This window comes from Cynara cardunculus, assembly GCF_001531365.2.
Source record: "Cynara cardunculus var. scolymus isolate 2C chromosome LG 16, CcrdV1, whole genome shotgun sequence".
Lineage (NCBI taxonomy): Eukaryota > Viridiplantae > Streptophyta > Magnoliopsida > Asterales > Asteraceae > Cynara > Cynara cardunculus.
The window spans coordinates 10,804,656-10,812,615 of record NC_037543.1 but is presented as its reverse complement, the minus strand read 5'-3'; positions in this window follow the sequence as shown (position 1 = coordinate 10,812,615).

The window sequence follows — 7,960 nt, the reverse complement described above, 5'->3', positions numbered from 1 at the left end:
GAGAAGCGGCTAACCAACTTTCCTGGGAAGAATTTAAGAAATTGCTAAAGGATGAATACTGCCCAAGAAGCAAACTCCATAAGTTAGAAATAGAGTTATGGAATCATGAAATGAAAGGAGAAGATATAGCTGCCTACACAGCTCAATTCCATGAGTTGGCGAATTTAGTACCTCATCTAGTGACACTGGAAGAAGTCCGCATCGAGAGGTATATTTGGGGATTGTCCCCCGAGATTAGAGGAAACATTACCTCGGCAAATCCAAAGACTCTTCAAGAGGCAATAGACATTGCCACCAAACTTATGAATAATACGGTCCGATCAGGAGAATTTGCCAAGGGAAAAAGAAAAATGGAGGAACAGGGGAATCGAAGGTTTAGGGGAAAATATGACAAGAATAGGAGAGTAATGCGAAATTTTAGGGCACAAACTCAGGCGGTAACTCAAAGAGGCACGACCAAGTGTAATAGATGCAAATATCCACACCGGGGGAATTGTATCATTTGTCAAAGATGCCACCTAGGGGGTCATACAGCAAAGAACTGCCGAAGAAGATTATGCTTCGAATGTGGGAGCCCAGGACATATGCGGAATGTATGCCCAAGAAGGAAACAAGGAGCCAATGCAAGCCAAGCCCGACCATCCAGTCAAGGAAACCCAGAAGGTCAGGCACGGGGCAAGGCGTTTGACATCAGAGCCAAAGAAGCTAGATATGATCCCAATGTAGTTTCAGGTACGTTTCTTCGGAATAATGAATTTGTATCAGTTTTATTTGATTTAGAGACAGATATGAGTTTTGTATCACTAGATTTCGAGCCTAAGATTAACTTAAAGCCCCAAAGGTTGGAAGAAGCTTGCGTAATTGAGTTTGCTAATGGCCAAGAAATTAAGGTTAATGACATAATTAAGGACTACACTCTAAGTTTAGCCAATAAGGATTTTAGCATAGACCTTATAACGATTGAACTATGAAGTTTTGGCATAGTTATCGGCATGGATAGGCTATCCAAAAATCAAGCTGAGATTATCTGTTCAAAAAAGACTATCCGGATTCCTCAAGATGGAAATGACCCAATTGTGATTCAAGGAGATAAGTCAGAACAAAAAATTAAGATAGTATCCTGCATGAAAATACGAAGGTACTTGAAGAGAAATTGCGCCGCATTTCTGACACATGTGATTGATGGGAAGGTCAAGGAGAAAAGTATTGAAAATTTCCCTGTAGTTCGAGAGTTTTCTGACGTATTCCCTGAGGATTTACCAGGGTTACCCCTTAAAGACAAGTCGAATTCAGTATCGACTTGATCCCTGGGCCTGTCCCAGTGGCAAAGGCACCATATCGTCTGGCACCTGTGGAGATGCAGGAAATGTCAAAACAACTCCAGGAGTTGTTAGACATGGGATTTATAAGACCAAGTTACTCACCATGGGGTGCACCGGTTCTATTCGTCAAAAAGAAAGATGGGTCAATGCGAATGTGCATTGATTACAGGGAACTTAATAAGTTGACCATCAAGAATAGATACCCCCTTCCTCGAATCGATGACCTGTTCGATCAACTCCAAGGTGCAATATACTTCTCCAAGATTGACCTTCGGTCTGGATATCACCAAGTAAGAGTGCGGGAAGAAGACATTCCCAAAACAGCCTTCAGGACCCGGTACGGTCATTACGAGTTTATGGTTATGCCATTTGGGCTAACTAATGCACCGGCCATCTTTATGGATTTAATGAATAGAGTCTGCAGGCCCTACTTGGATAAATTCGTAATTGTTTTTATAGATGATATATTGATCTATTCTCCAAGTAAGGAGGATCATGAACAACACCTGAGGTTAATATAGGAGCCACTCCGGGGCAAGAAATTGTACGCAAAATTTTCCAAGTGTGAATTTTGGATTCGGGAAGTACAATTTCTTGGGCACATGATTAACGAGAGAGGGATTCAGCTGGATCCTGCCAAGGTCGAGGCCATTAAGAACTGGAAGGCCCCAAGAACCCCAACAGAGATTCGACAGTTTCTTGGTTTGGCAGGCTATTATCGAAGATTCATTGCAAATTTCTCAAAAATTGCGCAACCACTCACTGCCTTAACCCAGAAGGACAAGAAGTTTGTTTGGAGTGAGAAACAGGATGAAGCATTTGAGACTCTTAAGCAGAGGCTATGTCACGCACCGATCTTAGCTCTACCTGAGGGTTCGGATAATTTTGTGGTCTACTGTGATGCATCGCATCAAGCCTTAGGATGCATGCTAATGCAAAAAGACAAAGTCATTGCGTATGCCTCAAGGCAACTTAAAGTGCATGAGAAGAATTATACTACGCATGACCTTGAATTGGGGGCAGTAATATTTGCACTTAAGATATGGATGCACTATCTTTACGGCACCAAATGCAACATTTTCACTGATCATAAAAGCCTTCAACATATTCTGAATCAAAAGATGTTGAACATGAGGCAAAGGAGGTGGGTCGAACTTCTCAACGATTATGATTGTGAAATAAAGTATCACCCAGGAAAAGCTAATGTGGTAGCCGACGCCTTAAGCCAAAAGGAAAGGGTGAAACCATCAAGGGTACGAGCCATGGCAATGTTGGTTCAAACGAATCTGAAAATACAAATTCTCAAAGCTCAACATGAGGCATTGAAATCAGAGAATCTGAAGAATGAGACCTAGCACCATCTAGAGAAGGAATTCGAAACCCGAGCGGATGAAGTGCGTTACTTCAAGGATAGAGTTTGGATACCAAGGAGCGACAGCCTCCGGTCTACAATTATGGAGGAAGCCCATCGTTCCAAATATTTGATTCACCTAGGATCCGATAAGATGTACAAAGGGATAAGAGAATATTATTGGTGGCCAGGAATGAAAAGAGACGTTGCCATATACGTAAGTCGGTGTATGACCTGTGCAAGAGTAAAAGCTGAACATCAGAAACCATCTGGTCTTCTTCAGCAACTTGAGATTTCCCAATGGAAATGGGATCAGATATCAATGGATTTTGTTACAAAGTTACCAAGAACAAGGAAGGGATATGACTCAGTTTGGGTCATAATGGATCGACTTACAAAATCTGCACACTTTTTGCCTATTCGAGAAGATTTTAGTATGGAAAGGCTGGCGCAGTTGTATATCAATGAGATATTGTCGCGACATGGAGTACCTGTTTCTATCATTTCAGATAGAGACAGCCGCTTTACTTCCAGGTTATGGCAATCGGTTCAAAGGGCACTAGGCACGAGATTGGATTTAAGCACTTCATATCATCCTCAAACGGATGGATAGACGGAAAGGACGATTCAAACATTAGAGGATACGTTGCGAGCCTGTGTGATAGACTTCGGAGGTAGTTGGGATACCCATCTACCATTGGTTGAATTTTCTTACAATAATAGCTATCACACCAGTATCCAATGTGCACCTTTTGAAGCCTTGTATGGACGAAAATGTAGATCCCCACTCAGTTGGCAGGAAATTGGCGATAGGCAACTGACCAGGCCTGACATTATCCAGGAGACAACCAACAAAATCACAATCATCCAAGAAAAACTTAAAGCTGCAAGGAATCATTAGAAGAGCTATACCGATAACCGAAGGAAACCCTTGGAATTTCAAGTGGTGATAAATTCCTTCTAAAAGTATCACCATGGAAAGGGGTTGTGCGCTTCAGAAAGAAAGGAAAGCTTAGTCCAAGGTATGTCGGCCCATTCGAAATACTCGAAAGAGTAGGACCAGTTGCATACAAGCTCGGCTTACCACCGAATCTTAGTGCCATCCATGATACATTTCATGTGTCGAATCTTAAGAAGTGTTTAGCCGACGAGACTTTAGTTCTACCTCTGGAAGATATTCAAGTTAATGAACGGCTATGTTTCATTGAGGAGCCGATCGAAATTCTCGACCGTAAGGTTAAGCAGTTGAGGCACAACCAAATCCCAATTGTAAAAGTTCATTGGACTTCACGGCATGGACCGGAATATACGTGGGAAAGAGAAGATTCCATGAGAAGCAAGTATCCACGTCTGTTCCCTAACAAGTCTTGATTTAGGATAGACAAATAAATTTCAGGGCTAAATTTCTCTGACATGGGAAGACTGTGACATCCTGTCACTTCTGAGCTTCAGGTTAGCATCCCATTGCAGATCCTATATTAGAATTTATATTTCTCTAGGATCTACTCTTAAGTGATTAGAACCTTTCTAGTATTAGCTCCTAAATTTTGTTGGGAAGGTCGCGTTTTGGTAGGAGATCGGATTAAGTCATCTTATGCAATGCCAAATATTCCTGAAAATGCAATAGATAAAAATAAAGTTGATGTTTTGAGTTCTCCTTAAATTTAAATTTTGCAAAAGTTCTATTTGAATGTCCACTTGTTTTATCAAAAGTTGGAGTTTGGAGCTTTAGTGTTATTTCATTTAAGTTGGGAAAATTTAAGTGGGTTTAATCTTACTTAAGAAAAATAAAAGTTTTGTTGGGTTGCGCCTTTAAAGGTCAGCCCATTTCCCTCAATAAAATCCTTATATAAATACCCCTCATCTTTTGAAAACTCTCATTTCCAACTCTCTTGTCCTTGTTAAACCATATATCTCTCTCTCTCTAAAATCATCCACCTTCCAGCCGATTTCCTTTAAGCAAAATCTTCAGGGTATTTCTGTCAAACGCTGAAGAACCATCAAGACTTTAAGAAAAAGGTATGATTCTAGTTAACCCACTTTTCAGAATTCCAAACGTTTTCACCCATCTACTTCCCCTATTCGATCTTTTAAAAAGGTTCTAGAGAGTTAAAGAGGAGAGATTATGCATCAAAGACATGGAAATGTCTTCATAGGATGATAATCAATGATCCATATTCTTTAATCTCTAAAGAAGTAGAAGAGATTTCCACTGCATGTGGAATTGGATCATCAAACGTTATGTTTTTGAAGTATAGTTGAACCTTGCATGCATCTCAAAATCAATTTTATTATCTTCGAGAATGTAATCGAATTGGAAAATATTTTCTGGAAGTTGATCGGGGATGATGGCTCAAAAATTAGAGTTTAAATTCTTGAAAAATGATGAGTTTGAGCCCCCATATTTGTTGTCATTCTTGGAGCATGCAATCTATTTTGGGGGYTGTGTAACTCAAGATTGTAGGGTATTTACGAAGAGACTCAAGCCCACTAAAAAATTCTTGATATTACAAATTGGYGGCTGTCATCATTGTTTTGGATGATGTAAAAATGTCGTCATAATGAGGATTTTGGAAGGTTCTTTTTAAAAAAGTAAAATATCAACTTTAATTTATAAAAACTTGATGGCATTACATGGTAAGTAACTTTGCTTTAGCTTGGGCAAGAAACCTTAAGTGATTTTAGAGCTGGTTGTTGGTCTGTTTAGGAAGATCRGGCGAGCATTGAAAGCTTCTAGGGTCAACCTCTGGATATTCATCAGCAAACTTGTGAGTTCTCATGGCCCCACTTTTAATGCTTTGTTTATTGTTTTGGGGGAAAAGCATGAGATTAAGCAAGCTATGCATGTTATTTGTTTGAAACCTTTGGACTAAGGAACCGTTTAGTCAGGTTTTGTTTGAAACCTTTGGACTAAGGAACTGCTTAGTCAAGTTTTGTTTGAAACCATTAGACTATGGAACTGCTTAGTCAAATTTATTATGTCATGAAATAATGACTGTTATTGCACTTTGAAATAAATGATAAATTGATGTGCTTGGGAGTATATTTTTTTCCAAATAAAGTCCCCGTCAGTAAACGCTACTTGTTAACTCGGGTACATCCCCGAGCCGTGGTATTGTGGATCGCCGCTATTGTGTTGACAGTCCCACCCAGAAAGGGGTGCACATTACCTATGTTTTCTTGTCTAATCATGTGGAATTTGGACCACCACTAAATTAGTACATCTACGAACTGTGGGACCTAAGTAGTGTACGGGCTACTTATGGTCGTTCGTAAATTAATGGGGCAAGTTGGTCAGGTAAGGCTCAGTAGCGTCTCAAGTTCCTACATCATGAAGATTTACATTTATTAAGTGCAAAATTATTGCATAAGTTTGCAAATRTTTGGATTATGCATTAAAATGTTTTATGCATGTGAAAACCYGTGAGCTCACCAACTCTTTGTAGTTGACTCGTTTTATGTTCCATGCTTTTCAGGAGGTAAGTAAGATTTGTTCCACTTGGGAGCATACTCGTGGCAAAGCTGATTTAGTTCGAATCGGAAGTTTTGCAAATGAAGAGTATTATAAAATTTTGGTTGTAATATTAAACTCGTTTTATTATGTAAAACTTAAAGTTGTTATCTATTTATTGTTGTTGTGACATGCTTGCCTGTTGCATCTCGTGTTTCCGCTTTAGCGGGGTGTGACAATGATGCTAATGATTCTTATTTCATCATAAGGGGGAGTATGAAATAATGAATGAAATGATCAATTCTGGATGATATAATGGGAGTATGCTATATAAAAATCAAGGGGGAGTAACATCAAAGGGGAGTATGAGATAAAGATTGAGAACCAGCAAAAGACTCAAAGGAGCATGACGGAAGATTATTACTGAATATTATTCCAGTGCAATATTGTTTGAGAGTTTTTGAATGTGAAGATCATCATTACAAAAGTTTACTAATAGAGATTTCTTAACGAAGAGAATGTTTTATTTTGAGGGAGAATGTTTGTGAACTTTTATCTGAAGAAATTCATTTATGGGAAGAATGTTAGTAATTTGTTTGTCTAAAGATTATATGAAGATCATTTCTTGAAGATTGTTTTTGAAGAGTGTTGCTGATGTTATTCTTCATTGTCAAAAGAGAAGATCAATTTTCTTCTACATTCGAGGGGGAGAATGTTAGGACTAAATTTCATTGTTAAATTGTATTTGTCTTGAAAGTTTTATAATTGTCTATAATTGTAAACTTAGAGTGTTTGACTTTGTTTGTAATATTGACTTTGACTAGAAGGGTTTTTAGTTTGACCCTATATAAGCTTTGTCTTCTAGTGCAATAGGTAGGAGAGCTTCATTGTAAAACATGCGTACATATTGAGAGTAATATAGAGACTTTGACTTGTTGACTTTTCCTCTCATCTCCTTCAAGTTGTTCTTGATGATATTATGATTCTGCCATGGATTCTATGAAGATTATAAAAGATTGATCATATTGTGGACTCACACTCTTCATCTATGAAAACTCCACAACAAAAAGGAGTCGCTGAAAGAAGAATTCGAACAATCATTGAGGTTTCTCGATCCATACTCATCGAATCTCGTCTCCCTACTCAATTATGGGTTGGAGCTGTCAACATTGCTTGTTTTACTTAAAATCGGTCGTTGATCGTCAAGAGATTCAAGAAGACTGTTGATCCCAGATCTCTCAATAACACTAATAATCTAGTTATTAATAACCAAATTATAGTGATTTTACGAAGAAAGTTATGAAGTCTCAAAGATAAAATAAGAACATTAAAGAACAGTTTTGAGATTCAAAGGTTTTACTTTTATAAATAAAATGTAAACGTAAAGAGTAAAAGCCTTTCTTACGTATGGACATGTATTCTTTACAATAGACCTAGTCGTCTATTTATACTAGATGGCTAATGCTAAGATAACTATCTATTGCTACTTTCTAGCAAATAGTCTAGCTAATAGATAAAAGTTTATCTTTTACATGGATAATCATTATAAACAAGATAAACTATAATTCCAGCTGTTGATTCGTCATCTCCAGCTGTCATTATCTATGTGGTGATTTCATCCTTATCTTCAAGTCTTCATTGCATGCTTGGATAAATACTTAGAAAATCTTCTAAGTGTTAGTCTGTCCATCGTATCGATGAGAATACTTTCCATCGCATCATCCATCGGTCCGCTGGTTGAACTTCGTCCATCGGTCCAATGGTTGGTCTTTCCATCGATGCTCTGGATAGTCTGTCCATCGATCCAGACTTAGTCGATTTTGCCTTGATATATCC